An 18,629-nucleotide genomic window follows, 5' to 3' on the forward strand; every position below is an offset into this window, starting at 1 on the left:
TAGCATTGTGGACTTTTTCGACTTTTTGGCTATTTTCTGCCATTGAGGAATGCCCAGTAATTCGGAAACACTGCAGCCCTGATACTTTTGTTCAACACGATCAGTTTTAATGGTACTAGCTGATTCCCATACACGCTAAGCCAAACGTATTTGGAATTTTTCCGCAAATGTCTGAAGCCAAATTTTACACGGAGAACTAAGTGTAAGTACATGTGCACAAAGACGAAATTTCATTGCAATCGATGGTAATCATAATTAACTGTAGGCAAGAAAACCCTACCTCCCTTCAGTTCCCTTTGTAAATCTATCCTGATAACAGATAGAAGCATCATGACGGGAAATGAATTGTATCCTTTCGCCTCTACCATCAGCTTTTACATACGATGTGATAAGCAACAGGCGTAAATTCGTAGAAAAGTGAAATCAAGTACCAGAAGAACATTGTCGAGGGCAAAACGAATGCCATCGCCAACGCCAGCCTTGCCAAGACATTTCAGATTACCGATCAATTTCACTTGGTTGCGCAAATCGCGAGTGTGACTTCAAAACACTGTTGCTTCAGTAAAATAATTTTTTTCTGGTACTTTATGAATTCGGATGACTGTCCTGATTCTCCAAATCCGGTGCAAGTCAGCAACGATTCAGTATCCTACTGAAATTTTCAACCAATAGGCTCTAAATTCTCTAAGAAGAGTCCGGAAATCCCTTTAGATAGCCATTCTATACTTCCGATATACTTGACACCGGAAATGCATTCAAATTTATATAAACCGGATAAGGAAACCAAAGGGTTGGGTTTGTCTGTGTTTCATTCTCTAGAAATTCATCGTTTAGTTATGCACTAGATAGATTGATGTATACTGATAGATATCCTTCACTTACTTACTTACTTACTTACTTACTTACTTACTTACTTACTTACTTACTTACTTACTTACTTACTTACTTACTTACTTACTTACTTACTTACTTACTTACTTACTTACTTACTTACTTACTTACTTACTTACTTACTTACTTACTTACTTACTTACTTACTTACTTACTTACTTACTTACTTACTTACTTACTTACTTACTTACTTACTTACTTACTTACTTACTTACTTACTTACTTACTTACTTACTTACTTACTTACTTACTTACTTACTTACTTACTTACTTACTTACTTACTTACTTACTTACTTACTTACTTACTTACTTACTTACTTACTTACTTACTTACTTACTTACTTACTTACTTACTTACTTACTTACTTACTTACTTACTTACTTACTTACTTACTTACTTACTTACTTACTTACTTACTTACTTACTTACTTACTTACTTACTTACTTACTTACTTACTTACTTACTTACTTACTTACTTACTTACTTACTTACTTACTTACTTACTTACTTACTTACTTACTTACTTACTTACTTACTTACTTACTTACTTACTTACTTACTTACTTACTTACTTACTTACTTACTTACTTACTTACTTACTTGCACTCACTCAGTCCAGACTGTGTTTAAGGATCTTTGTGATCTTATCACAATTGTAATCGATGATTAAGAGCTGCAAACAAAAGCTACCTAAAAGCAAGTGAATGAGAAGGGAGGTGTGAGATTAGGTTCTGAGTACCTTAGGGCCTGTAAGGTGACGATCTGAAAACAGAATTGGAGGCATGTGTAAGTGTGCATGTCTTGACCACAAGAACTCGCTGCTGAGAGACTTAAGCGTAGAGGGTGAGACGCGTATCTGATTATACATGAGTAAAATTCTAAAAGGGCAAGCGTGCAAGCGCAGAAAAGCAAATAGGTTTTCCCAAAGAAATGAATTTTTGAAATAAACGGAAGCTATTGTTCCGTAAGACACAGAAAACAACAGAAAAGTTGTGCAATCTAGTGAGAAACACAAGAGTATGTCAGCTTATTGACAGAGTTGTGAGGGCAAGTGAACGGGCGCCGCTTCTTCATCGTTAGAGACATCTTTTCAGCGTGTGCAGCTGAAATTAGGGTACAGTAAAAGCCAACTCCTTCATGCCCTTAGCCTCTGGAGTCAAGAAATACACACCACAGTTGAAAGGACGCTGCGAACGCTCTGTTATACGTAGATTAACAACGTGGAACGACAGGAGACCGTCAGTTTCCTGCTTCTAGGTAGCTTAATTTGTAAGTCTATTTCGGAAGAGTCTATATTGACCAGTGCCTCACAGTCACAAACGTAGGGTTGGACGGAATCAGCGCAAAAATAAGACAAAATCAACCTTATAAGTAGTATGCTAAGCCAGGGTGCCTGATCGGTAATTTTCAAGGTTTTGTCCGGTTTGGAGATGATATGTGTAATGCACATTATGGAATGCATATAAAATGTCATCTTAAAATACACGAATTTTACTGAAAGGGGGAGGGGAACACCGGAAACAAGATACACTCGTGTCAACATTCATGAAAGCGTACTACGCTTCTAGGCTCCGCTGAGCGAATTTACTTCAGTGTGTCCTGGCTACGAGAAACGGCGTGTTGTGGGGAGTTTAAAACTTGTCTTTATTCGTGCGCCCTAGTAACCCAACATTTTCATGAAACATGTACTGTGGTGTACAACAGAGATAACTCCTCTTCACGTATCAGGTTTCCATATTTGTCACAAAAATAGTCGGTTTAGGAGTGCATCGTTTGCGGACGCGCAGTGGCTCTAGATGGCTTGTTTTCGTTTTGGTGTGCTGCTGCTCTCGGGCTATACAAACGCTTCCAATAGATTTACTTATCATTCAAACTAGTCAAGCGGTAATGCTTGATAACAAATATTGGGACCTTGGATTTTGTACCCTAAATTAGTTTGAACTAACTAGTTGTGTCCATCAATCGACTAGTTTGCCTTGTTTGGTACTTGAGAAAGAAACAGTTGTGAACTGCGATTTTCTATCCGGTTGATTGACATCCGAAAAGCTTCCCGCAACCTTTCCAGTGTCCTGATTTATCACTGTTCTGGTGAAACAACTTTATCAGACATTTTTAGCAGTCTTTGTTAGACACATTTTGTCTGTTTTATTACACTGGTGAAAGATAATTCACGCTATGCTAAATAGAAACTTCGGAGCTGAACTAAGAAGTGAATCTTTTTAGGTTTTACACATCAAAACTGAATCAGCACCATCTAGAAACCTGGAACACCGTTTGCTGACCTCCCTCCCCCCCGGGACACGGAAAACATTCCGGAATACCGACTAAATTCCTACTAATCCAGCCGAACTTAGGTTGATGACCTACATTTTTTGAGATAAGGTTTACGTGGTTCTGCGACGCATCAACCAATATGGCCAAGACACTTTGGAGCTGCTGCTCTATACATTAACAATGCTCTATGTACGTACATTTACTGTATATTCAATGAAGACGTCATCCTATAAGTGAAGCTGAGATACAAGTAGCTGAGACGGAGGAATAATTGACAAGTTGCGTTAACCTTTGACCCAAGAAGTCGTCACTAGAGGAGGCAGTCAGTCATGACCACGTGCGGTGAATTCCGTAAATGATGAAGGTCAACTAGTTACCCACATTGCTGAACAGGCACACATGACCGAGAGGCCGCCGGTTCGGAAATCTTCGAAGTTTAGTTCGAGGTGCGCACTTCTGATGGCCCCCAATGAGGTCATACACCAGCTGTATAGTGCAGTCCGGCTTTCCAGCAGACTGACCACATTTACATGACGAAATATTGATTAAACTTCCCAAAAGTTCCATATAAGTTTACTATTTTGTAGTTTATATGCTGGTACGGTATGGAAGAAACTGCCTTATTACATTGCGTCTGTTATGTTATGTCATATAGAGTATTAATTTTCAATCGACTGCCAGGAGCATTCTCTCCTAGAAACACTTAGTGAGGTCCAAAACAGCAGTAAAACTGTAGACCAAATGATTGTAAGAAACACACATGGGAATTAGTGGGGTAGATTGGCGTCTGTTTTGAATACATGTAGCTCTCTTTTCCTGTGATACATCCTTTTGTTTGATTTTCTGGTTGTAAGTTGCTAGTTAGAGTGTTGACTGGTGCCCGTGGTAAATGATGTTCTGACGCCTATCCATTCAAGAAACAAGTGGTCTGTCTAAAAATTCTGCAGTCAAGCTGCGGCACCGTTAACCCTCTCAAACGTCACAAAAAGCAGCAGAAAACCTAACTTATCTTGAACAAGACAACATTAAATAACTAACCAAGTTTGCAGCTTAAAAGCTGATATAATTACCAAGAAATACCTCCAAGAAATAATCTTTGGAGTTTGTGATGCAGTACAAACAAGCACATCTGTGAATATGAAAAAAAGCATGGTCAGATATACCACAACATCCAAATGAACACGACCTAAAAATGACAAAGTGGTCGTTTGCCATGCCTCTCATGGATCATAAATTACCAAGAAATGGCCGAAATTGTTGTGCAAAATCGATTTTTGCAAAAGCATTTTGCAAGCACTAAAGTTATATTCTTTCTACGGAATAGTCCTGTCATAAGCTTGATGTAAACGTCCTACTCAATATAAAACATGAGCACGTGGCAGCAAAGAATTTTGAAGGTATCCAGGCAACTAAATATTTCCACCTTTTGTCAAATACTCCCCAATTCTATTGTTGCCTACATGGCAAACAACTTTTCGGAACATGTCGGTAAATCTCACCACATGCACAACTCATCACAGATTATACAGGAGACCTATTACATACTGGGTTCTCCGACAAACACAAACTTTTGTGATTACTCTTGAGTCGCGCTGACCAGCTGTGCTCATTACCAATAGCCCTACCACACTAATTCAGGAGTTGAGCTATTAAAAAGCCAGTTGCATATCATGCGAGTGTTTTGCAATAGAAACATTCTCCGTCATTTGTAAAATTCAGATACGAAATTACCTAACGGTCTATCCACGAGAAATGTTGTGGAGAAACCCTAACGGACGCACGCTTTTGGTCTATCGGGGAGTGGTTAGGACGAAGGGTCACGTCTTACTAACGCCTTCGCTGCTATTGCGCACTGGTGACAACCGAGTTCAAAAGATTCCAACTGCCTGTAGATTTATCGTTTACATCGACTTACGCACGACCTGTGGTCGTCTGGTGATGAACAGGGTTGCTGTGAATTTTCGGAAAAATATTACTGTCCACTATCATAAAACAGTCATCAAAGAGAGAAAAACTGTCAACCTTCCGGCTCGGTGATCAGTGCGGCCATCCGTCGTTTAGCTGTTGCATCGCCTACAGTGGGACAGTATCCTTCACTGTATCCTTATAAGGCGTCTGTATTGTAACCGGCGGATGCAAAACAGTCTCTGGAAATGCCAGTTTCAATCCATCATTTGTTTTAGTAGCTGTGATTGCATTGTTTTCTGCCTTTCTGAACATCTGTGCACCATTTAAGTGTTCACGTGCATCAACTTGGTCGGAAATGACCTCATTTGTACTGCGTCTCAAGATGCCAAGTGACTAGCATAGTTCCAAATCACAAAAGGCGTTTAGTCGTGTATCCGATTATTGGTAACAGTGACTGATTGTCAGTGTGGCAGGTAAATTTCGGGGCCCATAGCACTTTCTTTGCAAAATAAAACACAAATGGTTTCTTCCGTTTTTGGCCACAACGTCTCCCGAACTAGTGAGCTCCTGAGATGCACGACGAACGGTATTTTATGTCCACTGAATTACTAGCGTAACAAGACAGGACTTATGCCATATCCATTGGCATTATAGGCTATGATGATAGGGAATCGGAGGTTGAAATATCTTAGAAGCACATCCGGTGAGAGATCGAGGAGGACTTCCGGCTCTATTTGTAACAATAACTTAACGTGTTCTCAGCAAACAGTGTACTCAAGGTTACCCGCAAGCCGTGTATAATAGGAACGAAAATCCCCTCCCACCGCAGTTGTGACGTACTAGAAGGTGGAGGCACTAAAAATAACCCGATGTTGTCTTAGTTACGGGCAACGACCTTGACAAATTATGACTGAGCCTAAGTAGCGGATGCTTGGTAGTATAAACCGACATTTTCTTGGAACTATCTTGAATCCAAAAGACTCGATCTAGGAAAAGTCATCTTTGAGGTGATTTATGTGGGTGTCGCTCGATGGAGTTGCATTGAAAAGGACATCTATTTACGTCAATGCTTAAGTCAAGCCGGTAAGTATCGTAGTTATCACCAGATGGGAATTTTCTGTGTACTTTCATTCAATCCATACAGTCCTCTGTGTTTGCTGACTGCCACGAGTTATTGACAAGCTCTTGGTCTTTTAACTGGGCGTCACAAACCCTATTTTGAATACTGCCGTTCCGCTGTTAGGACTTCGCGAATATGTGCTCCGGCACCGGTGTGACGTATATTGATGGGTCGCAAGTGGTATGTACAAACAAGTTGAACAGCTGGCGAGATACACTCATTTGCAAACAAATTTGGTTTTGCGAGAGACTCACCTGGAACCCAGCTGAATCTCTCGTTTGTGATGTTTGCAGGCAGTTGAACAGTTGCCACAAGAACGTGTTGAATTTAGAGAAGTGCGCTCATTTTCAAACAAATTTGGTTTTGTGAGAGACTCACCTGCAACCTAGCTGAATCTCTTGTGTATGACGTTTTCAAGCAACCGAATGTGCTGCGCCAGGCCGCCTCATGTTTCAGTTGGTACGATCTTCAAGATATCGCGATACATGTATAGACGTAAGTGATTTTCCATGACCAAAATGTTTGGTGTAACTCAACATGAACAGTGCATTGGACGCATGATTCTGTCTAGTTATGCGTCTTATTACGAACTGACTTCAAAGAGAACGGTGGGGTTCAGGGAAAGTACAGGTTTTATTCAAGGTTTCGAGTAGAATGATGCCTTCTCAAGCGCAGCTTCATATGCATCTCCCATGTCTTTGTAAGACCCAGCATAGAATTGTTCGTGATCACAGTGAGTACATAACACTTGGTACGATTTTTTGCGCGTGTGGGGAGTGAACAAACGGAATTCAAAACGAAACTCCAAATGTCCAACTTCTCTATCCGAAGAAGGTTAGGTTTTTCATATTCGGCGATGTAACACATACCACGGGATGAAATGGAACAAAGCAGAATCCTCGTTCAGAGTAACCGCTGGATGTTTTCAGTTTCCCATCCTTACTTTTAGGAACATACATGCAGGCTGAGTTCTACACGTTATATTCCATGCAGTGTTCAACCGTAACAAAACGCTACACTGCTTGATGTGGATGGCGATACAGTTCCTTTGACAATGCAATCCGTGGTTTGATTTTGCAAACAAAAAATTAAAACGGCTAGCATCTTAGTGCAGATTTTCCGGCTACGTCCCACTGAAGCAACAGCGCAACTGTTCATACCCAAATGTGTAGGATTTGAAATAACAAACTTCATAAAATGGTATTTTTTACAGTTACAACATCTTAAGGGAAGCCAACTGCAGCTGTTCAGTTTGGTTCTCATAACTACTATCTAGAACGCCGTCGAATCCGGCTAAAGATGACTGGTCAAACTGTTGTAACATTAGTGTACCATAGTTCAAGTTTTGTATACACACACACCTTTCCTCGATAGGGGCGAGAAGCCTCAGTGGGTACGGCGCAAATCTATTGACCGGAAGGTCCATGGTTCAAATGCGACCTCTGCCTCTCGACTTTACATGTCTAGGCTTAGGCACCCTGGCAGTATCCCAGTCCTCGTGCTTCCTCCGTCTGATATGTCACCAAAAGGGTGTTACAGCTGAGTGATTATTTTATTATTTTATCTAATTATTCCTCCCTTGACAGTTTGTAACATATCGTATAGTCTGCATTCTATTTTTGTCCTTTTGTCAGTAACTTTGGATAGCTAAAAACGACAGACCCAAATCAGATATCCATGTTGATCAACAATGGATTCGTTCTGTTGGACTTTTTCACGCTCTGTACCAGCCGCAATAGCATATGAAACTAAGCCATGCATCATCCGTTTCCTTAGGTGAAAGTAGTAACATCTTGTGTTATTGACAGGCGGTTAGCAACTATTTCGATGGGTTCTTAACAGTTTCCCAAAATAAAATCTCACTGGGAAGACCCAAAAAGATGAAACAATAGCACTGGTTGAGTCCAGTTAAGCCAAAAGCAAAACGGGTAAGAACTTAGCAGTTCAAATCTATCCCCTCTACCTGAGATAGGTCCTCTTATCGCTCACAGCGAGTTTCAGAGTGACGTTCCAACGTCCAGTGGGTGAGGAAACTTTGGAGTGGCTTCAATCAAATTATCTATCAGTGCAGTTGATGCTGATGGGAGGCTCAACTGGAATACACCTGAGTCTCTCATTTGCAATACTCGTCATTTAATCGAATGCACAAAAGCCATTTCATGTTTCAACTGGAATTATATTCAGTATAACGAAGTACGTTCCAATACCGGTAGCAGCCTATCCGTAATTTTAATCAACCACATGGGTACTAGCTCAAACTAGTTCGACGTTTTGAATATCATTGCGAATGAAACATGAAGTGGCCTTTGTGCTGAACTTGAGGAATATTATAAACGAAAGGATCAAGTGAATTCCGTATCGGTTTCTATTAGCACCAAGTCAATTTTCACATAGTGTTTTTCGAAAAAGTTTGGTGTTCGAGTGAGAAATGAGCTTGATGAAAATTTTGGCCCACTTGATGACCTTGAGCAAATACGAAACCGGCAAACCACCATCCGGGGTTTTCATTGACCTGATGATGAATACTGAACTGATATTCTTAGTTTGCACTATCGTTTCTCCTCACTGTAGCATGACAAGCGCCTGCAGCTCGGGCGTATCTCGCCTGATTGTACGTCGCACCTACCATTTGCTTTTTTTATCGATGAATAGTCCTATAATTGGGCTGGCGAGACCAACAAGGCGAAGTGGTGTTATCATGGAGTCTCTTAACCTAAAGCAACCACCTTGTCGTGGTGTCTGGGCTTCTGTGCTGCAATGATCCTGCTAGCTATATTGGTTAGAACTCAGTTCCTAAAGAATCAAACATGCCAAAAGGGGAGTAACCCATGAAGAACAACAAGTCCCGATACTGCGAGTAATCGCATTACGAGGCGATCTGGAAGTAAAGCCCTGTTGTTTTGTGCTACCGGAGTGCGAAGGAGATTTCTTCATATGACCCGTATGCCCATATTCATCGAAGTATGGTTACTGTATTCCCTTGAAGAAGGACGGGTTAAGAAAGGTTAACATTAAAACACGAAAACTCTAATAACTCAGCGGTTGACCGTAACCGCCGTGTATTATTCAATACCGTCGAAATAATTTTAAAATCAAAGAGTCTGATTCTGTTCTAAAGGCACCTACTGTGTGTAGCCGCATCAGGAATGAGACAGTAGCGCCCTACTCCATGTGTCCTCTGGCAAAGCCTGTTTCCTGCAGCGAAGGGTGTCAGAATACTGAGTCGTTGGTTCCGGAAAGGGTCTCTCAAGAAAACTCGAATTACCACTGCATCGCTGTTCGGACTTTTCAGTCAGAGGCTTGGGGCAGTGTCCCCTCAACAAAACCTCTTTCTTTGACTAGGGGGACCCTGAAGTATCACCCACCCTTGCAGCCCTTCACTCGTCGGCCTTCCCCGACACCTACTCCTCACTCACCGAATGATTCAGTGCCACTAATTCATTTGCCCCACCCCTAGCCTCCATTCCGTGTTTGAACCATTTCCCAGAAAAGTGAACCAAAAATAACCACTCACCAAACTCAGTTTTCAGTCTTTGATATTCGTGGTCAATCGCAAATTGGAAAACCGACATCTCTTTCTGAAACCCTTGTTTCCCTAACTGTCTATGTTGTGTCTTTGAAACACGTAAACAAGACCCTACTTCTGTCGTGCTCCTTAAGCCGCTTAGGACGAGCCCAGATGATCCACATTTCACTCTTCTGGCATCCGGTGATCCTGACGCAATGGCTTGTGGTATCTAAGGTGTGGGAGTTGTACTCAGTCACAAGGCTGAAGGTGCGCTACTGGACTGGATTTCAGTAAACAGTCATCTTTGCGCTGTGCGATTGTCTGGTTCAATTAAAATCAATACAGATCGATGCGTTGAACGGTGTTTATTTGTCGATTCAGCATACACCCCGACAGACTGCAGTTCTGAGATTAAGGACGACGGGTTCAATCAAGATCTGTCATGACTGCAAGATAGACAGATATAGTAATCCTGGTGGGTGATTGAATGCCCAAGTTGGAGGACTAAGCTCGGAAGAAGCACAGTTAGGTGGTAGATTTGCTGTCGGTGCTCAGCGTACGGATGATGTGCAGCGATTACTTCAGTTGTGTGCTGATCATCGTTTACTCCTGGATAGTATGGACTTCCAGCACAAACGCTCACATGAAATTAATTGTAGGCCACCAAACACAAGACACTTATGGACTCAGTTGTGCAATGTGATTATCAGTTACCGCTAGAGAGCCTCAATTATGGAATGGGGTACGCAAATTGACTCTGATCATGGCGTTGTGCGAGCCCACCTATTGCTTCGCTTTTCGTCGGCATTGCGCGCGTCGCCAGCTTTGGTCAGTTGTTCAAGAGTATCCAGCCACTCTGTTTAGAAAGCTACTGGAAACGCACAGTTTTGCAGATGACGAGGATTGCTTGGAGTTTCATTGAAAGTGGGTTAAAAGAGCTATGCTTTCGGCTTTCAGAACTGCTTGTCCAAACTGTCTGACTCGACTAAATGAACGCTGAATATTGTCGGGATCAGCAGATCTTATTGTTGTCAAGATAGCTACATCAGCAAGTAAGGAGTGTGATGGCGCGCCCAGATCCTTTAAATGCTGGATAATCATGAGCCTGAAGAATGACGAGAACGCTGGTGGATTACAAATGTTCAGGATATGCAGAAGGCTTTCCCTTCAGGCAATATCAGCGCTTTATTATAGCTGACCCGATCAATCGGGCGATAGAAGACAAGTGTCAGCGAAACGACATCCGAAAAAATGGGACAGCAATTCACTCACAAAATTGCTTCCTTGAGCGATGGACTGAACACTTCACAGAACAGCTCACCTGGTCACTTTGAACACAGCCACTGAAAGAACCCAGCGGCAATGAATGGAACATCGTCACCAGCCCGCGATCAACAGCAGAAATCCAGAGTAAGTTCTCAGGGTTAAAACGCCACAAGGTCCCCGGTCTACATAATCTGGACCCCCGGTCTTAAAAATAGGTAATGATGTCCTGGTGAACGGTTGGCAACCATACCACAGAAGACTTGGGACGAAATCAGAACGCCACATGAATGGCTGCTGTCATCCGTCTTCAAAAAAGCCCATTAAGGTGACGCGAAAATCCTCGTGGTACCAACCTGGTATCCGCCTCCCCTAGGGTGCGCAGGTTGATCGATTATAGGGAGTGACAGGTTGATGAGATTCAAGTTGGGCTTCGTTCTGGCCGAGAATGCATTAACCATATCTTTGAATTGAGACGTTCTTGTGCGGCACCACTCCTTCAAACATCCAACGCTGATCGCGTTTCTTCGTCTGAATGCCGTTGTGATTTTGTCGGTCATCAGAAACTTTGGCGGATTCTGGCGATCAAAAGTGTCCTTTCCATATTTATATCCCTTATCAGGGTACTGTATGCGAACCCCTGTGGACGAGTAAAGGTATACGGGAAGCTTTCGCCTAAGTTCACCACCGTAAACGTGTAAAAGAAGGCTGCCCTCTGTCGCCTTTTCTCTTGAAACTCGTTATTGATGTGTTGCTTGAGATTTCTCTGCCTACCTCTGGAACCTCAGGGTTCGAAATGCTTCCGGGTCGTTCCCTCACAAACATCGAGTCTGCGGATGATGTTGCTCTCCTTGATTCAGATCCTTCATGAATGTGAACCATTTTAAATAACGTAAATGACTCTATTGCATGGTTCGGCATGAGCTTCACACCTGCTGCTACAAGGTTGGGTGGAACCAAACCCAAATTTCATACTTTCAGACAAGCCAATCAACCTATTAGATAAATGTTTTCACTTGGGCATTTGTCTAAGTTCTTGTAGACTGACTGGAGATGATGTTATTTCAAGAATGGGACCAAACTACAACATCAATGGCGCCAAAGCTACATCAGTTTGCCTGTCAAGAGCAGAGTTCACACCGCAGCAATTCGATCCATATTGCTTTATTCATCAGAATCAAAGTGGCCTCGCTCAGAAAATATAGGTCAGTTGTCAGTGTTCGGTAATCGGTGTCTCTGGAGCACTGGTTGGCTCTTGTGGGAATATTGGATTAGTAGTGCTGAGGTATGCCAGGTGGTTTTGTGGAGAAGGAACTCTCCAGCGATAGATGAATCACTCGGGCGCTGGTGAGTTCATGTGCTCCGCGTGCACGGGGGCCACCTGGCTTACAAAACTCTTTGCGTCCAGTCCTGTACTGAACGGACATGACCAAAAGGTGGATATTGTATGACCTACCAACAAAGTATGAAAACACTGACGAGTCGCTTGAGCCGGTTGGATTACTGCCACCTCTCTGAATGGAGATCCAGGGACTCAACTCGCCAATGGTTAATGAAACTGGCAGCAATGGCCGAAAATCGCAATCAGTGGCGCTCGTGCATCAAATCTATTGCCTTCAATGCCCAGCTTCCCTGCCTCCCGAACCAGTCGAATATGCCAAAGGCTCCAATAATCAGCTGTATGTCCCGCACTCTCGCACTTTCTGCTCTAGCATCTGGAACCAATGTGCCAATGGTGCACGATTGATTGCTTATAAGTTGATTAACTAGCATCTTAGAAGGGGATACGATAATACATACCGAACGCGGTAAGCAGTCGAAAAGCAGGACAAGCGAAAGCTCAGTAGTGTGGGTAAGTAGCAGATCAGTAGGTTATAAAGCATCGTAGAATTAATTATTCGATTCTATTATCTACGTATGAAAGCTGAATGATAAATAGGTGAGCCGGGTGTGAATTACACCAATACATAAGCCCAACTTTTGACTCTCCGTCGGAGCATTTATAAAGAACAACCAATGCGGCGTTCGCTGCTCTCGTTACCAAATAAAATGTATCAGTTGGATCGCTCTGGTGTATCCGCTTCTTTATATTTCTTTCGTCGATTGGTTACAACAGCTTCCGGTCAGCCAGTGTACTTCAGAGCCTGCATCGACTTCGGAAACACTTAGAGTTTATCCTTCAATGAAAACAGAAGTAGTTGATACCCGCTATTTTTAGATGGGCAACTCAAATATTTGGAGATGACGTTTAGTTCCTACTGGTAAGTATGCAAATCAAGATTTTATGCGTCACCTAGTGTACTGTCAGTCATGTTTTTTTCCAAAGTCCTATATTCCGGTTATTATACGATTGAGAGAAGATTAGAAAGTAACCCAATTTCGTCCTGTAAATAATGCTGAGATGGTATAAAGTTAAGCGACACCGTACAGCCGTTTTATTCACACTGAGAACCATCGGTCCAAGAAACTCCATGGGTTTTTGAACAGAAGTTCAAACGAAACTTACCAAATCTTCACGCACTAGCATCAGTTTATGAATGGCGTGGAGAAAGATTTACACGACAAAATTTGAACTGAATCCTAGGTGATGATTAGAGGGGCGTTTACAATAGAGTACAAATGGATGGCTCTAAAGAAAGCAAAACGGTTGTGAAATGCCAGATAACTCAAACACTAACCAAAGACTTTTAAAGAGGTATCCGCAGTGTTCGTCAATGATTCTGAGTATCTGGATCCGTTAGCATCCGTTTAAATCCTTAAAAGCAGGCCAGTCGTCAGAAGTCGTTAGAATTCCACAGATATGGCACACTTTACATCAAGTCGGACAATGGTTTCTCTTTTGAATTCACAACAAGAAGTTCTCTACTCGTTGATGGTAAATCATCTCGCCACCATGTTTGTCGCATACATCATCATGAACTGTGCGGTCTTTCCTGGAGAACATCGACGAATTTTGAAAAAATGTTTCTCACCACTGCAAGCCAATGTGGAATGCAAAACGAAAGTGTTCAACAATCAGTTTGATTTTGACTTACATATATAGTGAAAATGAAAAAATCAGGTTGCCTAGTGTCTGAAACTCGAGAACGTGGTAGTATAAGATACAAAATGTAGCGTAGGTATAGAACGTTTTATTGAACGCTGCTGTACAAATTATTCTTTAATCTGCTTTTTGAACGAGTCTGTTCAATTAGCCAGAAATAGAAGGTAAATCATCGCACAAGGAGTTACAACATATAATTTAATCCTCACCACCGAGGCCGAACCGTGAGATAAGCTCTTGTTGAAATAAGCTCTTTTGAATTATTTAAACAAAGGTCAGGATAACAAGGTTTCAAGAGCGACCAGTTTAAGCTTTTTGTTAAAACTATAAAGAATTCAGATGTTGAAATCAATGTTCAATAAAACCGGCCCTGGGCTAATCAAATCTGGCGCGTACTATTTCAATAGTACGACAGACAATTCAAATGAAATTAAGAGCTGAAGAGAGATCCGCTCCGCTGATTTAAGTTTGGTGACTGTTAAATTAGATTAGCTGTCTCAATCAAGACATTGTGCTTGCAGGGAAACAATTATTAAACGAATATTCAAATCAGGAAAACAAGAAAAATGAAAGGGAAAGATTCATGCGCGGTCACGAGGTTTGGCTACAACTCGCCCCAAAAATCTCCAGCAACTCTCGCTTTATCGCAGATTTACAGAACGCGCCGACAAAAAGGAAACAGTGTGACTAAGCACACAACTATCATCATATTCATACCTGCATGTAACATATCGCTCAAAACTGCAACTTCCCACATAAGATTTCGGACCTGTGATGAGCCGGGATGTAACTGACAAGTTCTAACAGTCATTGGTTTCTTTGTGTCCATTATATCGCTCAAAGCAGCAACTTCCCACACAAGATTTCGGACCTGTGATGAGCCTGGATGTAACTGACAAGCTCTAACAGTCATTGGTTTCTTTGTGTCCATGAATAACATATCAGAATAAAAGAGGGAGGCGCTAAATTCAGATGTCATGTAGGATCGACTAGTGTCAAATCAAACCGGTGAGTTCAAGGGGTAGGGACAATCCGAAAGGGTGCGTCGGAGGCTACCGTAACTTCAGTAGGACATGCAGATTGAGTGCACTAAAATAAATTACAAAATAGACGCTGTCGATATGAAGGTCTGGGGTGCAGTGCAAGATTGCCCAGTTTCAGTGCAATCCTTTTGAAACCGAAGTCTTGCAGTGAATTTCGGGCTGAAATCATGGTTTACTAAAATAGTCACCATGCTGTAAATGACTCCTAGAACAAACCACTGGTGATAAACGCGAACAGCAGAGCTCTCCCCAAGACCTCTGGCACTGTGAGTTCCCGTTTTCAAATGTTGAACACTCTTCTTCCAACGATAGTTGTTGGTCATCAATTCACACGCCGTCTGTGCATGAATTGATACAGTATCTGCAAAGTAGCCTTCTGTACATAGAGGCACGTTTCCATGGCGTATTTTGATTTGAGAAATGCCTTATGATTCTCTGTTAGGGCCTGTAGGATGACTGACGAATCCTTTTGTTGAAACACAAATTTGTCTGAAAAGGTCGTGCTAAAAGAGTAAATATGTTCGTACCAACTTTAAATATTTTCAAGTCTAATTGCCAATCTATTTAAACAACTACATAATCAGAATCATCCACGTGAATCAGTCGTTGACTAGTTTACTTCCTTAAACCCTACTTTTTACGGAAGGAACGACGAAAGAATTTTGGTCACAGTTTGGTTGATCCTGGTTTCAAGACCAGATGTTTTGTGGTGATTGTTCCATTCTAAAAGTCAATGACCCAGCTCCTGATTGATCATTCTTAGAGTATAGGTGACAGTAAACTCATTAGTTGATACTCTGCCTAAATGAGTCTGTTTGTCCAAGCGAAATAGCGGACTTACCCTTGACCAGTCAGACTTTATTTTTCAATGCAACAGTTTGATCGTTCACAAAAAAACGTACGGTTAACACTGCCAAGATGGATCAGTGGAGGAACCATCCAGTGATTGTATTTTTCTATCTAAGCTGTCATCAAGTGGGACAACATTTTTCTTTGGACAAAACACTAAAAACTGGTGTAGTTTTATTCCTAAAACTTGAGTGCACGAAAACATTATGTTTTCGATTTTCAAACATTGTGTGATTAGAATGAAATTTTTAACTTTTCCCAGCTCAAACAGTATGGTCAACTTGAGCACTAAGAAATGATTTTTGAACCCAAACGTATCTATGTCTCCCCAAGCATGTTCCCAATATAAACGTGAACGTACCATGCCGTCGTTTGCTTTTGTAAACCACAGGCTTTCGGCAACGCAATTACGTGTGAAAATCTGATTATCAACATAGAATTCACTTCCTTTTACCGTGTTCAAAAGATATGCTCCCTACCGTCTACACTCGGCGGTTTTGTCTGTTGGTGAAGCAGATGACCAAGCATACCTTTGAGTGAGGCCAAACAAAACCGGAAGGTACAGGTTACCTGGTTCGTTGCCCATGGTAACAAGACTAAAACACTGTCATGTGGAGAAGATTGCTTGATTACTAACATAAAACTTGTCATAACCGACATCATTCTGTGACACGTTAATCTTTCAGAGTAATGTTCAGAATCCTACCAATTCTTGTCGATATTTGTGCCCATTATGTTGTTCAGACAGACTTTTAACAACAACCCTGATTATCAACGATATGTGTGAAGACTGATTTCAATTCAGTAAGGGGACGTGCTAGCAAACGCAAACGGGTAACTGAGATATCGTACTGTAAGCGAAATCAGTCAATGCTGAAAAGAAGTCAAACATCGTACAGCTGGTGATCCTTATTGAGAATCGTCGGCAATACGCATCAGACGAAACTCCAGACAGTTCCAATCTACAGGCTAGTCGCTTGAACACTCAATTGTTTAACTACTAGCGATTGATCCAGCAGTGTTCGAACATTTCCAAGGCGTCAGGCGGGGTCCCCTGGGAAAACCCGATCGCTTTCGATATATCTGCAAGATAGTGTGAAATTACCGTGAGTCATTATATCACCCCAAGATGCCCAATATTCAGGAGAGAGTTTAACTGCAAGTTTTGAGCTTTCAGTTGAGAACCATATCAGATTTCCGTAGGTTACCCATCCTTTCTGCAGCGACTGCTGTCTGCCATCAAATATACATATTAGATTGTCGGCGAAGAGAAAATTGCTCATTTGAAAACAGATAGAGCCAATATTGGCTATGGAGAGTGGGATCGCACACGATGTTTGGATAGTTCTAGCATATAAGGCACATTATGCACATATGTTCACGTCATTTTTGTCTGCCCTTTGTGGCCAACTATGCAGAGAGTCTGGAGTGTGGCTCCGTTGGCAGTTGATTTGGCTGATCTGACTAAGGTCTCAACAGCAGATGCAGTGAAGTTACATATCTGCTGGCACGATTGCAACTGCGGTAGGCCAGGACTCTGGATGATCACCTCATAGCATTCTAGTTACAGCTGTTGACGGAGAGTGCTGCGTCCGCTTCAGTTAGCAAATTGAAATATGCCCTTTAACAACTACACGGGCAACAGCTGATCAAGTTTTTCGTCATCGGAGGAACACTACTCCTGTGCTGCTTTATGTTCTTATCAAAGCATCGGTTCCCGCTGGTAGCGAGTTCGGTATGACGCCCAAATTAACTGATAGGTACTGGAACAATGACCATATGCTATCTTTTAGAAGATTGTCAATCCTACAGTCCCCACTGGGAAACGCAGATTACTGCAGTAATGACATTGGCATGAAAACTACACCCATTATTGGCGGAAATGGTTTTTTGAAGATGATTTACTTATCTGACAAATAAAACGAGTTTCCTGTCGTGCTAGCGACAGATGATGAGGCAGGATCCCATGTTACACTTTCTATTAGATCATCATCATCATCATCATTGTCAGCTGTAAGAACCGCGTACTCGTCGTACAGTGGTTGTAGCTGCCGCAGTTTCGTTCACCGATGATTTGGGGGGGGAGAGGTAGGTAGCTGCGCGTTGCAGGCGGGGGCTGATAAATTGGTGCATAAATCCAGCACTGTCAGTGGATTGTCAAATGGAGGGGTGGAAAAAGGAGCTATGCATTGAAGGCAATAGCTTTGATGCACGAGCGCCATTGAGGGCGCCACTGGGCCATGTCTGATGATGTCTCTGGCCATTGATGTGGCCCGTCTCGGGGTCCCCATCCAGGAAGACGGCAGTGACCAGCGCAGCTGAGTTTGCCGGTAATGGCTTTCACACTTCGCTGCCAAGTCATTGTTTGACCGCCTCTGGCTCTCTTCCACCCTTCACATGGTTGGGCGAAAAGAGCCCTTCGAGGAAGTCGGTCGACTGGCATACGCAACACGTGGCCAAGCCAGCGCAACCTATGCAGTATGATCAGTTCATCTATCGAGGGTGAGTTATTTCACCCGAATACCATTCGACATACTTCAGAATTGCTGATCCGGTGTTCCCACCAGATTCGGGCAATGCTCCGAAGACATCGATGGTCAAACACTGAAAGTCTTTTGACGTCCCCGGCGCGCAGCGGCCAGGTTTCTGATCCATATAGTAATATGGAGCGCACCGCAGCATTGTAAACTCGACCCTTGACAGAGAAGCTGATGTCACGCCTACGCC

Source organism: Opisthorchis viverrini (assembly GCF_000715545.1).
Source record: "Opisthorchis viverrini unplaced genomic scaffold opera_v5_88, whole genome shotgun sequence".
NCBI classification, from domain to species: domain Eukaryota; kingdom Metazoa; phylum Platyhelminthes; class Trematoda; order Opisthorchiida; family Opisthorchiidae; genus Opisthorchis; species Opisthorchis viverrini.